This window comes from Camelus bactrianus, chromosome 1 (assembly GCF_048773025.1).
Source record: "Camelus bactrianus isolate YW-2024 breed Bactrian camel chromosome 1, ASM4877302v1, whole genome shotgun sequence".
Classification (NCBI taxonomy): Eukaryota; Metazoa; Chordata; class Mammalia; order Artiodactyla; family Camelidae; genus Camelus; species Camelus bactrianus.
In genome coordinates this window covers 45229959-45249160 of record NC_133539.1, presented here as the reverse complement: position 1 = coordinate 45249160, position 19202 = coordinate 45229959, and the positions used below count along the sequence as shown (strand labels likewise).

The 19202-nt window shown below is 35.3% G+C and overlaps 1 protein-coding gene across 1 annotated transcript in view; it reads left to right on the top strand.

The window, feature by feature from the left end:
* Window positions 1-19202, top strand: part of CBLB (Cbl proto-oncogene B) — a 259796-nt gene that overhangs the window by 27768 nt on the left and 212826 nt on the right. The gene's annotated exons all lie outside the window — the stretch shown is intronic.

The following is a 19202-nucleotide window of genomic DNA, read 5'->3' as shown; positions in this document are numbered from 1 at the left end:
GTTTATAGGTAAATATTATTCCTTATTGTCCTGGACTTTTCTGTAGCAAACAAAATTGATAATTATTCTGTTGTTCTTCCTAGACACACAGAAAACTTTCTACTTACCAGGCTTTAGTCACTTAGTCTCCAGCTTAAATTTCCTAATACCTTGTAGTCAATTCTGTTCTGTCTCCTTGTTGGACTTCTACTCTGATCGCTTTAAACTTTCTAAATCGTATGTTGGTCCACTGGTCTTATTCCATACACTTTCACTGGGAGATCTCAGCCCACACTTACTATTTTAACTACCGGCTATATAAAAATGATTCCTCAGTTGATAAATCCTGTTAAAAATCTCGTTTGAGTTTTGACCTTGTGCATACTAAGGTCTGCCAGATGCTGCCATTTGAATGGCCTGAAGCCCTCTTTAAAATTAAAATGCATCAATCCATCCTCTTCCTCTCTAAACCTACTTCTCTAGGATCTTTTATACAAGTTAGGGGCTTCACTGTCTGCCTAGTCACCTGCACTATATTTATTCTTAATTATTCCTTCACCCTTCTTTTTAACCCATTCAATAAATATCCTGCTGATTTTACCCAAAAAGTATTTCTCAAATATATCTAATCCTCTTCTTTCCACTATTACTGTTTTATCTTTAAAGTGGATTATTTTAGCAGCATCTCAATTAGCTCCAAGCTAACCATTTCAGATTCATTCTCCATATAATCCTTATAATCCTGGACCAAGATCCCAAACATGATATAGAAGAGCCTCCACAATCTGCCTTCTACCCACGCCTCTAGACGTCCATTGCCATTTTTGATCTTCTACCTTATGCTTTAGTGACGTTAGTGAAGTTCCCTAGATACCGTCTGTTTTAAGCCTCCCTACCTTTGTTGTTGACTCTGTTCCTGGACTCAAATTCCTATCCATTTTTTATCTGACCAATTCCTTCTCGTCAATTAAGAAGCCCCCTCTGGGAAGATTTCCCTCCTCTGTTCCCTATCATCATGAATCCAAGTTAGACTCTCCTCACAAGTACTCAAATCACTGTGCTTATTTTTCTGTGTTTATCTCCTCATTGGATCATGCCATGTTCGAGGGCAATAACCATAGCTTCCCATTACCTAGCATGATGCATAATAGACCCTTAGTGAATAATCTTTAAATGAATGAATGAATATTCTGTGAAGAATAATGTTGGTATATAAAATTTAACCTAAAAACTCCTTTGTGAATATCTTACTCTAAACCCAGCTACCGCTATATTTTTTTGTGAGAGCTATTATTATTTGACTTTCTCCTACTGATGATCATAAAAGTTAATTTTAATAAATTGATGTAGAACCTTGATGCTTTTCTCTTAGAAGAGCTCCTTGTCCTAATGTCTAGAAATATAAAATGATGCTATGAAATTGTTCAAAATTATTAAATTTTTATGATAATGAAAAATTATGATTGACAAAATAATGTTTCGAGTGAAATAATTCATGATAAAAATAGAAACTGAAAGTTCATTATTAACCTATTGTAAATTCTTTCTGCAACCAGCTTCTTATGCAAGAAAATTTCTGATTTTTATTTTTAATTTCCTTAAGTTTCCCTGCCTTACAGTTTGATGGCATGTACAGGCAAACCTTCTTTCATTACACTTTGACTTACTGCACTTTGCAGAAAGTGTGTTTTTAATAAATTGAAATTTTGCGTCAACCTGGCATCAAGTAAGTCTATCGGCGCTATTTTTCCAACTGCATTTGCTCATTTCTCTCTTAGATTCTATAGATGTGATATATATTAGATGTACAGTAGGGGAAAACCCTGCTACTGGCATAATATGGGTAGAAACTGGGAGGTCCATTTCAATGACACAATCTTGGATATCCCTTATCCCCCCCACCCCAAAAAGCCTAATTAGCCAAGAAAGGAACTTTGTGAGCAGATAATGTTTGGTAGGGGCAGGACCTGGTTTAAAGACAAGTTATGTACTTTGAGTGCTGTCAAATCAACAAAACTCTACTACTTGAATTTAACAGCTGAATGAGGCCACCCACACTTTCAGTTCCAGTTCCACACATCATAAGACTGTCTCTAGCAGCACCAGCAGAACAGCACCATTCAATAACCAGAGAGTCATATTATTTTAACTACTAAAATATTGTGTTGTCTAAGGAAATAGAAATTACCTTTTACATTAGCTTATCTCCAAAAAGAGACTGAGATTCCTTTCTAATTTTTTGCTTTAAAATGGAAAACCACTCAGTTTTATCAAAGCTTCAATCATTAAGCGCAACTGTCATTATTTGTCAGTAGGCAGTCAGTTTCTCTGCTGTTTTATAATAACAGTTTCTCTAACTTGACAGAGTTTAATAAATGAGTTTAAGATCAAGAGCATTCTAAGACCTGAGGATTATTTCTGTCAATCTAACTGGGTAACATTTAAAACATCCTGGATTCGTATTCCAAAAGTGGAGATCTTTGAGAGATCAGGGCATTTTAGTACTCTGAACTTTCAGTGGCATTTAGAATCTCTCAGAAGGAAGTGAAGTGGTGACTTTTATGTTTTAACGTTTCCAAAGACTTTCATGACGTCAAATGATAAGAGCTCAACAAATCCTTCCAGCAACTGGCCTTCCAGCAGCTTGCCTCTGCGTTGTAACATTTAAGTACATGAGATTTCAGTCATTAAAGACCTCTCAATATTTATCAACCACTAATTTGCTTTCTATATTTGTCTTCCCAAGTAAATTCCAGTATCTTCAGGATATTGCCCCCCAGTGACTTTCTTCTGCTACCAAGAGTAATTGGTGAGGATTTGGCTTTTATTATGAAAGAAATGAAAGAACTAGGCAGGCAGAGTTACTAGGAGGGATCTTAAAGGTACAATCAAGTCATATTAACAGACAGGGTTTCCTGGTATTTTATTTTTAATGTAAGCAGATAGTTTACTGATGAGATGAGCTGAACGTTTTTTTCCTAAAAGTTTACTCTGAATATTTACTATGTTTTAAAATTTGCAATTTTATTCTCCATTTTTGCCAGTTAAGCTAAAAAAAAATTGTCTTTGATTAACTTTTATATACTTAGGAGGAAACAATATGAAAAGGATTAAAACAATGATGAACACAGACACAAAAATAAAAGCCATTTTCTCATGACAATTATTTTAAATTGGAGCAAATTACAATAAACTGACTTTAGTAAACACCCATATACACACACACACACACACAAAGAGCCACACTCTCATAATAATACTTTAAATTGGAGCAAATTACAATGAACAGATTTTAGTAGTTTTTAACATGACAAACTTTAGATCCAAAGTCTCTTTACCAGAATTATTTTGTGGAACTGAAACCTCTCTGAAAACACAAATTGCGATGCCTTTAAATTGAGCAGAGGAAAATAAACGTTTCTCAGCAAACACTCCTGACCTTATAAGGCTTCGGGAAGTGCGTGGAGGTAAGGTCTTTCCTGAAGTGTCATCATCTCTGAGGACAGAAAAGGGATCTAGTTGCTAAGTGACGTTCTAATTCTCATGGCTGGGCCTGCTGTCTGGAAAAAAGTCATGCTCCATTTAGTAATTCCAATGTTTCTTCCTCTTCCTGTAAATGAAGGGTGAGGGAGTGGGGAACACATTCATTCACAGAAAAGGAATAGAAATATGTATCCCATGGGAAGGAATCATTTTTAGAATTGTCTAAAAATACATATTTGGGCAGGTCAGATGAGATTTTGCAATATTATCACAGAGGCCATTAGGTTTGTATACTGGTTTTGGATGTGTGTTCATTTCTGAAGCAAGAGTCATTTTGAAGAACTAGGAAAATGGTTTTGCTAAAGAGAGAAATTATTATATGGCTAATTCCTGTGTATCTAGTTCAAACCAACTCCCCCGAGCAGAACTTACAGATATCTACGACATTTAAAAAGTAATAGTCTAATTACAATTCCTTACCAATGACATTATCCTCGTAATATAGCCTTACAAGTTATAGTCTTTTTAATTTAGTCTATAAATTTTATGACTTATTAAATAGGTCATAAAAATAACCAGGCAAGGGAAAATTGAGACGTTGCAGGAGAAATCCAGGTCATAGAGCTCATCAGGCACAGTTGACTAGGAAACTGATCATTCTTGGATGCTGCTGATCTGAGGCATGGATTGGTTCTCATCGCAGCTAATCGGGGCCGTTTGAGAATAGGCGCGGGGGGTGTATGAGGGGCACAGATCACAGACAGGAGGACTGGTTTCCAGGCTTCATTATATCCCTACTCCCCATCACCTACTATGTGATCTTAAGACAAGATTTTAACCTCTTTAAACACTCAGGTTCAAAACTGGGAGTGAGAACCAAATAATTTCTAAAGCTTTCTCTGGCTCTAAGTTCTGTGGTTCCATGTTGTATTATAGTTAGCTCTTTCTCAATTGTGAAAGAAGACTGTGTTTTTCTTGTGTTTTCATTCAAGTCAATATTTCACCTGAAAATTAACCTCAGTTTTCTTTTCTGAAATTCATCATTAGACTTTCTGACTTACATTTCTATTTATCTATGAGACAAACAAGACACATCATGCCCTGTCTTTCAGAGAAAAGCCACATCTGTCTAAATGGTCAAAATGGAAGGAACTGAGGTCACACTCCTCCTGAGATGATGTTCGGTGTCTGCACGGGGGGCTGCTTTCTCTCAAGAGGGTAAAGCAGGTTTTTGTTCCTCTTTAGCACCTCGTCCCTTTAGCCCCTTCAACACCATCACACTATCCATGTAGCTATATATGATTTTCTTTACTGAAGTCAGTGCAATTTAAGATGAGAACTAAACAAAAGAGAGAAAGTAAAGCTTTATGTGAATAGTATATTCTCAGTTTCCAATGTAAAAACATAAGAGTTGAGCTCTTCACAAAGGAGTCCACTCACGGGAACCTCCCCCATACTTCCTAACTTACTCCCCTGAACCCCCATAATCAAATTAACAGCAGTCTCTTCTAGTGCTTACTTTTCTAAAACTTTTGTTCGCTAATCTTCACTCACTTTTTATCAGGAAACTTTAGCACAACCTATCCCTGGATATATTCTTCTAGAGTGTATTTTTCCATATTTACACTATAAATTTTGAATTCTCGTAGGGAAAGGATTTTTACCATGAAATAAAGAGACAGGGACCAACTAACTGCCCAAACCATTCCTTAAGATGGAGGAGAAAAACAAGTAAACTTCCCTCTGGGTCCTTATCTTTGTCCTAAATCAGAAAAGTGAAGTGAAGAACCTGTTTGTTTGTTTGTTTATTTATATGGAGGTACTGGGGACTGAACCCAGGACCTCATGCATGCTAGGCATGTGCTCTACCACTGAGCTATACCCACCCCATTGAAGAGGCTGTTCAGATCAAGAGATATTATCCTGCTTTTTTTCTACTATCCCAGTTATTTGGAGGTGTCTGGCCTGTGTGAAGGAAGAAGATGCTACATGAGAGTAGGTCAGAACTTACTAAAATCCAGCTTTAGCAGTGAAATGCAGGAGCCAGCTGAACCTTCATAAAAGCAAAAGCTAAGTCTTGACTGCGAAATGAACCATAGGAAGTGACTTAGCTGGCTTGTCTAAGGGATTTCCAGCTGTCTGGTGATGAGGGAGAAGAGCTGAGCTCTGATTTCTATTTATGAATAGAGTTCTTGGGAATAGAATCTAATTATCCTATTTCCACAGAATACCACCCACCGATTCATTAAAGTAATCCCTAGTTACTCTGGTTCCAGTACTGGTGGAACCACCAATATGGTGACTCTACCATCTGGGAAGCCAAAAGATTGTTCTACCACATGTAAATATGTGCATTGATGAGGTTTATTAAGTGTTGTTTCGTTTTGAGACTGGTATTCTCACCCCACACAGATAGATCCTGTAGTCATTGAGAAATAAACAGAAAGGTCAGGTGTGTATGAAAATGTCTTACTGACTTATATCTGATAAAGTTAGATTAGAAACCATCTCCTGCCCTTGAAACCAAAGTGGGTGACTTCACATGTCTGGGCATTGGGACTTACATTTGGAGAGAGTTGGGTCTGCAAAGCAGCACATGCTCTGTCAGCTGCCTCTCAGTAAGCTGCACACAGAGGACTCAAGAGGAAAGGTCACACATGCTTAGCAACCTTGAGCATATTGACATCGAGCAGGAGAAGAAAGAGATGCAGATCAGTGTAAGTCAGACTCCCACCATCATTCCCCTCATATAAATCACCTCTCCATCCAAGGAAAGGAGCAAGTGAAAGGTCAAAGAAAGGTAAATGGTCTCACTGTGATACTTTTGAATGAGTGGAAGTTCCTTATTTGTGAACAAAGTAGGACATGGGAGTGGGGAGTGGATGGTTTGCCTTATGATGGTAATGAGGCTGCTAACTTTTAGCAGATTAACCCGAGTTTATACTCTGAGCTGAATGTTATTTTTTTCAAATAAATGATTATAAACCTGGACCCTATCTAATAATTGTAATAGTGCTGCTCTTTGTTTCTTCAGAGCTTGTAGTAGATTCATTTCTTTATTTACTCAGCAAACATAAGAGTTCTTACTTCAAGATAGATACTAGGAATACAACAGTGCCTTTGAAGAAAGCATGAAATACTTGAGGAAATAAACAAGTGGGTAAACAGCTGCAATATACAGTGGGAAGTGTCACAGCAGAGGAGAGCAAAGGGGAAGGAGTCGCAGAGGTGGTGACACTGAAATAGAAGCTTGAAAGGGGAATAGGAGTTGAACTGTCAGGCGAAGAGAGGGGAAGGCTTTCTAGGCAGAAAGAGAACAATGTGCCCAAAGGTGTGGGAAAGCTACACTACTTCACGGACTTTGGATAAGGAGTGTGGTTTGCCTGGAATTCAAGGGACACGAGAAAGGTGGATTTCTTCATTTGCCTGAATTGCCATAGTGCCACTTCTTTCCCAGGACGTCACTTCATACTTTCTTGCAAATGACTTATTACACCCTCTTTCCTCTTCAGTGTCAAGACAACAAAAAAATAGAGCAATATTATTCTTTAATGCCTTTTCCTACTTTCACAAAAAGAAGAGTACAATCTAGAAAGGTCATGGTTTATTTCTTGGTAGTCTTTTCCTTCATATCTACCTTTGGAGAAGAAAGTTTTCTTACATCTATACTTTGTTTTGCTTAGAAAGTAAGCCCAACTTTTCCCATATATATTTTTTAAAATTATTAACTGCTATGTCTATACCTGGGGAAATTTGCTGAAGTTCTTTCCTAGGACTCTTGTTTGCCCAACTACATCGTACTCCATGAACTCATAAGAGAAGTTGTCTCATTAAGAGAAGCAGAGGTGATGAGTATACCATGCCTGAGAATTCAGAATACCTAGAGATGACAGGGCAAAATTTGATCACGGAAAATTAGGCAAGGGTCAGCTGATTAAGAGCCTTGAACTTTTCATAAAGAAATCATTTTAAGGAAGCAACATGATCATATCTGTGTCTTAAAAAAAAAAAAAAGGTTGCAAGGAATGGACTTTAAGTGAGAACACTGAAGATATGAAGGGAGACTATTAAACCGCTGCAATATTCTTGGGATTCAACAATTATTGGAACTTAACTAGGGTGAGGTTAATAGAAGAAAGGAATGGCTCTAAGAGGTATTTAGGAGGTCAGTCTGACAGGATGAGGTGGAAGAGTTGGAGAATTCAAGAATAGAACCCTTTGCTTAGATTAGAAACACAGCAGGAAAGGAAGGGAGTCTGTGGGACAGTGAGTGGAAAAAAAAATACTGAATTTAATTCTGGACATTTTTAGCTTGAGGCCTCTCTGGAGCAATCAGATCACAATTCTTTTGGAATATGTTAAAGCCAGTAAAAGGCAGAGTAGGAGTGGATTTGATTTTTTAAAAAACTGACAAAATTACATTGGAAGTGGAACTGCTCTGTAAAGTGTATTTGGCATGAAATGCTCTTTTGATGTTGTTTTCAAGGAGTATGATTACAAAAATCAGTTATCTATGTGGGTTTTCTATAACCTTACTATAATGTCACTTACTTTTCAGCCCAAGCTGAGGTAACTTGTCATAGACTAAAGACCCATGAAAGATGGGTGTGCTTAGGCAATCAAAAACAAGTTTAAAAATTCTAGAGTCAGATAATAAAGGAAAAAATTCTTAGCAGAATATAGACTACTTCAGTCAAATCTCCACTTCCCTTTCATTGCTTACTCAGTGCCAGGGGGTATTTCTATTCTGTCAAGTCTCAGGTAACATTTCCAATGAAACATTGTTTCTTGACGCTTCAACATATCTTCCACAATGAGATAAAATTTCCTTAGTTAAGATCCATCTCCTTTTTGCGGGCTCTAAAATAAGAGACTTAAATAATAAATGAGAAATGTGTTCTGAAATATATAAATCCAGAAAAATGGCCAGTCTCTTAGGATTTTATGAATAGCCTACTTTCGTGGACTATCATCAAAAATTATCTGTGAATTACTTAGAATATTAAATTGCAGTTATCTATATGAATAATGATGAGGTCTTAAAATGCTATATTTTTCTTCAGGGGATTAAAAATAAGCAGATGAATGTGCTCTACATCTCTCTTGATTCGCATAGTCGAGGTCACCAATTGCTGTAGAGAAGCTATTCACACCCAGTAAATACTGCATTTCCAAATGGAATAAAATTGTATCTTACAGGTTTTTCCGACTGGGTAACGGGTGATATTCCCAGGAGGCCTCTTTTTGGCAGCACAAGTGAGGGGTGAACTGAAGTTCACCTAAATGCCCAGTAGTCTGAGAAATGGAAAACAGAGGATGGTTATACAGGACAGAATTCTAGCAAGGCTTTACATTCCTAAATAATAACGTTTAAGACTATAGAAACTTCTGCCCTGAAAAAATAGATAAAATTTACTATGTTATTCCCTAAGTCTGCGTTGGGTCTCCTACAAGTCCAGTTTCTATGAATATGCAGTATACTGGAAATAGGCAAACAACACAGTCTAGATTTACAGGTAATGTTAAATAATTATTTGAATATCTTATAACAATCCTATGCTAAAGGAGTAAGTTTTAGATTAAAACCTATACCATTTCCCAAGGCATATGAGTGATATGTTTATTTAACTAGTTTTTAACAAAAATAACAATGCATTTATAGAGTAAAACTATCCAAGAGAAGAAAGGCAGTTATAAGAATGAAAGCTTCCTCCTTCCGCAGCCACCAGTACCCATGTTCTGTAGACACCCCCACTTTCCTCCCTCTCAATATACCCTTAAGGAACGACTGTCACCAACTATTTGTTGTATATTCTATTTGAGAAATCATCTAGATATACAAGTATATACGCTATCTATCTATAGATCTATCTATAGCTAGATCTACCTTTTTAACACAAATATGAACACATCATAACCTATTATGAAGTTTAATTTTGTTTTCAATTAATACATCTTGAATAGTTTTATATTAAGGAATAAAGAACTACTTTTTTTTTTCTTTTTCATTTTGTAAGCAGGGTGTTCCATTGTATGACTGAGCCATAATTTTAGAAGTAGCCTTTTCCTAAACGTTCCATAGGTTTGATGAGACACCATACGGCCTTTGAGGGCTCAAGAGTAGAAAAATCCAGTTGCTGTTCACATCAGTAGCAATTCCATTTCTCTTTGCTGAGTAATTTTATAGGTAAAGGGGGAGCCCCTCCTCTGCCTGCTCCACTCAAGTATAGGAATCCCACTCTGTTCTGCCTTGGGGAGTTTTAATCTTCCAGATACAGACTCTCAAAACACTTAGATCCTTGACATGTTAAACTGAAAAAGTCAGTGTAATTACAGATGGATATTTCCTCCCTCTTTACACTTAATCTGAACCTTCAAACTGTTTTATATTGAACATATATTAAATTGGGCACCTCATTTTTATAAACAATAATAAAGAACTTAAGAGGACTGCAAGGTCAGGGGAAATGCTTGGTCAGAGGAAGTTCGTGCATCTGACTGCTCGCAAGAGTCATAGATATTGTTGGTAAGCTTCTGCCTGTTGCTTAATAGACTGGGATTCTTGAGTCAGGAAGTGAATTCCTGAGATAAATAATCAGTGGGAATTTCTCGTGTCCTTTCTCAGAGTCTTTTTTTGAAGACCATCAGCAAAAATGATTTACCATACTGGAATTTAGGGAGAGAATTGATCTCCAAAGTTTACTCAGTTCCTAAGCTTGTATGTCATGAATTCCACAGTCAATACCCACTATCAGAACTCACAAACCAGGGTATATAGCCAGGTAAAGTCCACTGTTCCCCAGCCAAGTCTCAGAACCCCACAAGCTGCCCTCTAAAGAACCCGGCTCCTATAGGACACAGCCCACTCCTCTAATTTAGTAAAACTGGGAATCTTTATAGGACTGTGTGTTGCTACTTAAGTTTTCTTCTTTACTCTCAGAGAGCTAATCATTTAATTGTATTTTACTGAAAATAATACTAAAACTTGATAGTGTGGGACTCTATTTTGAAAGATTACAGGTGGAGAAAAAGAACTTAATGTGTCTGCAAGCATACTTTATTTTCAGAGGAAAGAATATTCCTAACCAGATCACCAATTCAGGAGAGCTCATGCTTGAAATGCATTCCCTTCCCAATGATACAGCCTTCCATGTACTTCATGTCGATCTGGATTATTAGATAAAATTCAGCCTAGGTTTTAACTCCTAAGATTCAATTCTATATTAATTCTTCTAGACTCCAGTGTTTTTCTATCTGGCAGTGAATTCAAAACTGAGGGATGTGGACCTTTCCCGACTCTGTATCCAGTCTCCATACTTCCATACACTATTCTCCTCTATATGGGAAGTTCTCCTGATGTTCAGCACTTACCCAAAATTCTGTTGCACTACCCCAGCCACTAGGCTAAATGACCTGATATCAATGAACACATGTTTGTGGGAGCTTGTTGTGCCCATTAGGCACTAAGCATTGGGCAGCCTCTGCACAGGGCAGTTTTCTGAGGCATTGTCTGTGGCTAAGTGAATTTGCCCAGCTCTTCCCTGCCTTTATCTTTGGCTGGATCTTGGTTGCCCCTTTCTTAACACCTCACATTATCCTAGTTGTAGAATGTCTCATTCCTGAATTTACCTAAGTTACCAAAATTACATTTGCCAGAATTCTTCATAACAACTAAGTCTTCCTTTTCTGGCCATCAGTTGTATCCTGAGCTGGCACTATTCCAGCTGATAAAGCCATGGGCTCAAGAAAGCTATTCTTGATCCCCTAGGACAGGACTAACTGTCAATTACAATTCCTTTACAATTCCTGCCACAATACCTTCTATTTCTGCCAATTGGCACTTATCACATTATATCGTGATTGACTGGTAAAATTGTGCCCTACTCATCGTCCTAGCCCAGTGTCTTGCAGATTGCCTGGCCTGTAAAAGTGCTCCATAAATCTTCACTAAATGAGTAAATGAATGAAAGTTGGAGCCAAAGGAGAAAGTACAATCATAGAGAGGGATACACGAACAGAGAAGAACAGAAATGTGGCATAACCACCACCGATAGTTTCTCCAAAAGTATGTGTGTGTTAGAAGTTAGTCTGACACATAACCATGAGTAAACCTTGCATAAGCCTGCCCATATATGGCAATATGGTAAGTGATGATGAAGTGACAGGGATTCTGAACTAGAGAGTGGAGCAATTTTTGAGAAAATGTGTTATAAAGAACAGTTGGAGAAGGAATGTAAATGCATTTTGCACAGATTGTTTGAAAGGCATTAACATGCAAGATGGCAAAATGATATTTAAGGAATATATAATCCTATGTGCTTTGGTGTGTGTGTGTGTATGTTTCCTTCTGAAGTATAACTTTAGTAAAATAAAGTATTATATAAATGTGTAAATGATTCAAACACTACTATGACAACAAAACAATGTGTGTGGTGAAATAAAAGTGAAACATCTCAAAATGCTAACAGAGTATCTTGGTGAAATAATTATGGGTGATATTTTTAATACTATTTAGTATTTTCCAAATTTTATTTAATAAGTATATAATGCCTTAACCCTTTACAAAGTTTCTATCCTTTTTTCGCATAGATTAATTTAGTGAACAAAAGAATATAGTTCCCATAGCAACTAGACAAGCTACAAATCTCTCTCCTTGAGTAAACATAATTTTAACCATTGACTCTTTTCAACACAAAAAAGCAGTAAAACTCTATATTACAAGAATTGTTGATGCCAAACCAAACATATCATTATACCCTTAAGCACTAATTATTATTACAAAAAAAAATTTTTAATGCTATAATGATGCTTGCAAGCAGAGACCTACATTTTTTCCCTGTACTATAACAAGTGTCTCCAAGAAGGTGGGGCACCCAAACATGCTGACTAAGAGTTCTTATCTATCCTTTTCCATCTGTAAATGCAAAATCATGCATATATAGGTAAACACATACCACAGACATACTGCTAATGTCATATGTGAGTCCAGTGCTTATTTCAAAAAAAGAGGAAATGTGTCAATGGAGTTCAATCAAGCAAACAAACTATAGGAGCTCCATCCCTGTACTCTGAGTAGGGTAGGGGTCAGATGGGAAACCAAACACTGCATCTATGAGCATATTTATGTGTATGTGTGGATAGACAGGTAGAGAGATAAGATAGATCCCTGCCTCCAAGTATCTAAATATATCGTAAAATCATCAGAATAAGTATTTCTCTACTTTTATGAAAAATATAGTAAGATCACTGAGATTTTTGGTACTACCACAACTTTTACATTGTGCCCATTTTATTCTTAAGAACTGAGTTACAGAAGCTTTAAAAAATTCCAATTATTTATTTAAAAGAAATAGCTATTGGTTCTGGCCATCATATCAAAACTATAATTACAGGTAATATCATTTCAGGCCAATGTCAACTGAAATATGGTCTGACTTGTATTAACAGAATTTTGCTCACCAGCAAAATTACTAGAACATCAATTACTAGGACATACTTCCTTTTAATTAGTTTTAAAATTATGAATTTCCGTTATGCCCATTCATTTACAAAAGAAAAATCTTGAATTATAATAGCCTCTGTAATGCATTCTCTGGCTTCAATAATTAAATTTCAATCTGACAAAAATTGATTGGGTTTTATGAGGGAAGATCACAGAAGCTAGTTTTTTAAACATATAGAAGAAATTTATAATGGTGTTAAACTTTATCTTTGAGATTTAATTACAAAATGCATGAATATCAGAATAATCTGATTATAGAAAAATCAGAGTTTTACTTTTAATTTATGTGGTAAATATGAATTTTATTTGATGAAACATTTTGACAACTATCATAACAAATTAACTCCCAAATTTTAGTCTGTCAACATCATAGTAATTTCTCATTCATGTGATGTGATTCTAGTGTTTATCATTCTCACATCAGTGACTTTTCTCTATCTGGTAATTCAAGGACCCAGGATTCTTCCACTTTGTTTCTTCACCTCATAAGGTCTTGGACTTAATCGGTAGGTACTTGACAAAAGGGGAGAAAAGAGCATAAGGAAATACATCTATTTTGTAAATACCTTGACCTACAAGTGATACATTCTACTGCCAGTCACATTCCACAAAGTAAGAATTAGCCACACAGCCCACTGAGTTGCAAGTGGAGCTGGGAAATGTACTCCCCTAGCTGGGGAGTCACTTCCCAGCAAAAAGTACCGTAGAGGGAAAGTGCAAATTTTGATGAACACGTCATCATATCTACCTCCCTAGCAATGATAATAAAAATATTTTATTGATATTTATTTACCTATGACAAGCATGTTTGATGTGTTTAATATATATGTCATTTAACAACCCTATGGGGTAGGAAATATTCTTTAACCTATTTTACACATAAAGAAACAGGCACAGAGACTACTCCAGAATACTTTTTACAAAGTATTTTCTTAGCATAGAAATTGAATCTTACTCTAATTTTTCATAGGAAATAGTAAATTTCATTTATATACAATATCAAAATGGAATGTATACAGAAATATAAATCAAAGGATAAAGATTTTATTTTAATAAATCGAAGTAATGTTGGATGTATCATAAAGCAATACCTCATGCTGCTTTTACAACCAGTCTCATTTTTTTAATTTTCATACATGGAATTACTTCTTGATTAGTAAATGTTTTCAGGTGCTTTTAACTTACAAATACTAGGAATTTGATTGCTGTGTCATTTGTTTCTCTCACGTAAAGAGATAGTTACCAAAGAGAATGAAAAGTTAATTTTGTCTATAGGCCAGTACTTCTGATTTGGTAAGTTTAACCTAAGGACTTTGATCATTTCCATCACTCTGCTTTAGATTTGAGCAAATTGGGAAAGGGTTTACTAGCTACCTGATGACTGAGTAGCCTGCATTAAGCTATTAAAAAACATTGTTTTGCAATGACTGAAAATTTGCAAAAATGCTGAAACTTCATATTTCATAATAGAATGGTTAGAGGACACAACACACACAAGTTAAAAATATGAAATCATTATTTCTCTTTTCCATTTCTCCACATTGTGATCTTTTATTCTATAATTGATCTTGGCCAAATAATTAAATATCACTGTTTATAATATTTGTCATTTTACAGTGTTTGGAATCCATTATGTTTGTATTTGACTGCATTCCACAGAGAACATGAACTATGGGGGGCTTAATCAGATAGGTTGTTCATTTTTCTCATGTAACAAGTAGCAGTCCAGACTGATGAGGTAGCTTTATGATGTCATTAATTCTTCAGGCTCCATTCTTCCTGTCCCTACTGTGTAAAACAAATACGTTTCTATCCTCATGGTTGCAAGTTGACCTTATACCTCCAGTCATCCTGTCTGAGTTCTAGGCCGAAAGCAGTGGAAAATGCAAATGCAAAAGTGTTTCATCTTAGCAAGATTTGCCTTTTTATTTAGGAAGGAATGCTTTTCCTAGTGTCTTCTCACATCTTGCTGTCTAGTACTGGGTCACACAGCCACTTCCAAATGCCAGAGAATCTGTTTTCAGCTGGACACATTATTATCTTAAACAAAAGTCAGAGTTCTATGAGAAAGAAGGGTTCAGGCAGTAGTAGTGTATTTTGTCTTTTAAGAACCATATTTAACATTTCAACAATTTCTTATTAAACTTTATGTATAAAGTTAAGATGAAAGCATGCAGCCAGATCTCCCTGAGAATAATTTTTATCTTGACTTCTCTCAGATACTTGCAAGTATATTGCGAAGTTGTCTTTTAATATGCTGTATGGTTTTCAGAAATAATTTTATTGCCATTTTTTAAACTTTTCTGAAAAAACTAATTTAACAAAGTTAGAACTTAGATTCCACAAAAACTTAATTTTGATTTCTAAATAGGTTATTATGTCAGTCTTGAAGTGGATTTTATTGCTTTGAATAGTATTTTCAATTTTTATCAAAATATTTTGTATTTATATATCTTAGGCTATCTGTTTTGAAGAACCTGCCATGTTCTGATTGCTAACATTTGATATGTACCCAAATAGTCATAGTGTCATAAATTAGTATGTAAATAGAAAGGATATACATTATTATATTATAATTCCATTTTCATTGCCTTTTTATAAACTTACTTTTTTCCTGCTTTATTCTAGAAAATAAGGGTGAACAAGTTAGCTTTACATTTCATAGGATCATCATGACTGTATTTTCACAAAGATAAAAGTATAGACTGTCCTGTGCAATACTGGAAAACAATACTGGATAGTGATGTTGCAGAACTGTGTGCTAAATTTTATAAAGATGTTTTGAGATAAGCTGTGAGTTTAGAGTGTATGCAAAATTGACCTTAATATCATGGTTGATTGTGACCCAACTACACACACAAAGGTCTGGTCTAAACACTCCTTACATGTTGTCAAGGGGCTGGTGTTTCACCTCATCTCGACTCTGCAGTCTTTATTTAACCTTTAAGAAGCCTTCCTTGAGCAAATATTTAAAAACTTTTAAAAGCTAGAAAGAGAATTTTTTTGATCAATAAGAAATAGTACCTCATTTCTGGCTTATTCATTGAGAATTATTTCTTTCTTGAAAATTTACAAATTCACATTAATTAGCTCCAGGTAAAGCCTCAAAAAAAAACATTGTAATCGTTTTTCATTCATGTTTGGTTATTCTTAAATAGTAGGAAAACTGTTTTCAGTAATTAGCCTCATGTTTTTAGTTTCAAGTTTTTGTAGATGCTCTCAAAATTTTTTCCTTATAAATAGTACTTAAGTATTCAATGTTAACTTGAGTAAGAACTTAATCTTAGAACTATGAGAAAATTTTAAACTTGGTCATTTTAGTCAATTTAAATTCTCCCTGGTTTCCACTGAATATTAATACTGGACGTTGCTCTATATTTAAATCGACTAAAATGTGTATTTTTTAGTGGTCATTAGTTTTCCTAAATGTTTTTACTTGGATAGCAGTAGAAAGACAATAGTATCATTTATTAAGTGTTTTTAATATGTCATCTTAAGTACTTCACATAAATTATCTCATTTAATTATTAGAGCAGCTCCATGTAATAAATACCATTTTAAAACCAATTTTCCAGGAAAAAAAAATGGCTAAGAAGACTAGAACAATCTGACCAAGGCCACAGCTTACAAGAGTTAGAGTCAGAATTTAAACACAAGTGGAAACCTATAAAGTTTACATCTGATCAATCTAGTTTAATAATAAAAGCCACATGAGATCAAGAGAGGTGAATGATGAGAAATGTGGCTAAAGGTTTTGAAATTATCTCCATCTGTGATGAATGAACTATATTATGAAAGGTTTTTTATTATGATGATGATGGAATTTTGCTTAATTCCAATCTGAAAAAAATGACCTAAAGGAAATGATTATGACAGGGAGAAGGGAACTTGGTTTTTGAATCATGAAGACAAGCCAGATAATGCTATCTCCAATGATTTCAGCTTTAATCAAAGGTTACACTGAGGTACTTGAATTCTGAGGAAAAAAATCAGGGAAATGTGTGTAATAGAAGCTATCCAGCAGGTATGAATGTATATTCCTACAGACCAGTACCTTTTCCAAATCAGATGACTTTGGGAGTACTCTGGTTTCCAGAAGCACAATAGGACAAGAGGAAAAATGAAGTAGTAGAGATGATCTGTAGGAATTCTATGAGCTAAAGAGAAGTTGTTTTATGTGCTTATTCTCAAAGTCCAGATATCATCCCTCCAGATTCTAAGACTAGTTGTAATGCATAACATCTTTTTTTCCCCATAGTTAGCTCACAATGTTGTGTCAATTTCTGGTGTATAGCACAATGTCCCAATCATGCATATACATACATATATTCATTTTCATATTCTTTTTCATTATAGATTACTACTAGATATTGAATACAGTTCCCTGTGCTATACAGAAGAAACTTGTTGTTTATCTATTTTATATATAATACTTAGTATGTGCAAATCTCAAACTCCCAATTTATCCCTTCCTACCCCCTTTCCCCACTGGTAACCATAAGTTTGTTTTCTATATCTGTGAGTCTGTTTCTGTTTTGTAAACAAGTTCGTTTGTCTTTTTAGATTCTATATATAAGTGATATCATGAATGGTATTTTTCTTTCTCTTTCTGGCTTTCTTCACTTAGAATGACAATCTCCAGGTCCATCCATGTTACTGCAAATGGCATTATTTTATTCTTTTTGATAGCTGAGTAGTATTCCATTGTATAAATAGACCACAACTTCTTTATCCAGTCATCTGTCAGTGGACATTTAGGTTGTTTCCATGTCTCGGCTATTGTAAATAGAGCCACTGTGAACACTGGGGTGCATGTATCCTTTTGAATTAAGGTTCCCTCTGGATATATGCCCAAGAGTGGGATTGCTGGATCATATGGTAAGTCTATTTTCAGTCTTTTGTGGAATTTCCATACTGTTTTCCATAATGACTGCACCAAACTACATTCCTACCAGCAATATAAGTGGGTTCCTTTTCTGCACACCCTTGCAGCATTTATTGTTTGTGGACTTTTGAATGATAGCCATTCTGGCTGATATGATGTGATACTTAATTGTGGTTTTGATTTGCATTTCTCTGATAATTAGCAATATTGAACATTTTTTCATGTGCCTGTTGTCCATTTGTATGTCTTCATTGGAGAATTGCTTGTTTAGGTCTTCTGCCCATTTTTGGATTGGGTTGTTTGTTTTTTTCTTATTAAGTTGTATGAGCTGTTTATATATTCTGGAAATTAAGCCCTTGTCAGTCTCATCTTTTACAAATATTTTCTCCTATTCTTTAGGTTGTCTTTTTGTTTTGCTTATGGTTTCCTTTGCTGTGCAAAAGCTTATAAGTTTAGTTAGGTCCCATTTGTTAATTTTTGCTTCCATGCCTATTGCCTGGGTAGACTGCGCTAGGAGAACATTGCTAAGATTTATGTCAGAGAATGTTTTGCCTATGTTTTTTTCTAAGAGGTTTATAGTGTCTTGTCTTATGTTTAAGTCTTTAAGCCATTTTGAGTTAACTTTTGTGTATAATGTGAGGAAGTATTCTAACTTCATTAATTTACATACAGCTGTCCAGTCTTCCCAGCACTATTTCCAGAAGTGACTGTCTTTACTCCATTGTATATTCTTGCCTCCTTTGCCAAAGATTAATTGACCAAGGTCTAAAAGAATTCAGCAAGGTAGCAGGATATAAGATTAACATACAGAAATCAGTTGCATTTCTTTACACTAACAATGAAATATCAGAAAAGGAAAGTAAAGAAATAATCCCTTTTAAAATTGCATCCAAAAAAAATACTTAGGAATAAATCTGACCAAAGAAGTGAAATACTTATTCACAGAGAACTACAAAACATTGACTAAGGAAATTGAAAATGACTTAAAGAAATGGAAAGATATCCTATGTTCTTAGATTCCAAGAATTAATATTGTTAAAATGGCCATACTTCCCAAAGCAATCTACAGACCTAATGTGATCTCTATCAAATTACTCACGACATTTTTTGCAGAACTAGAACAAATAATCCTAAAATTTATATGGAATCACAAAAGACCCAGAATTGCCAAAGCAATGCTTACGAAAAAGAATGAAGTAGGAGGAATAAGCCTCCCAGACTTCAGACAATACTACAGAGCTACAATAATCAAAACAGCATGGTATTGGCACAAATCCAGACGTCTGGATCAATGGAACAGAATAGAGAGTCCAGAAAAAAGGCATAACATCTTGATGTAGCCTCAGTCCCGTG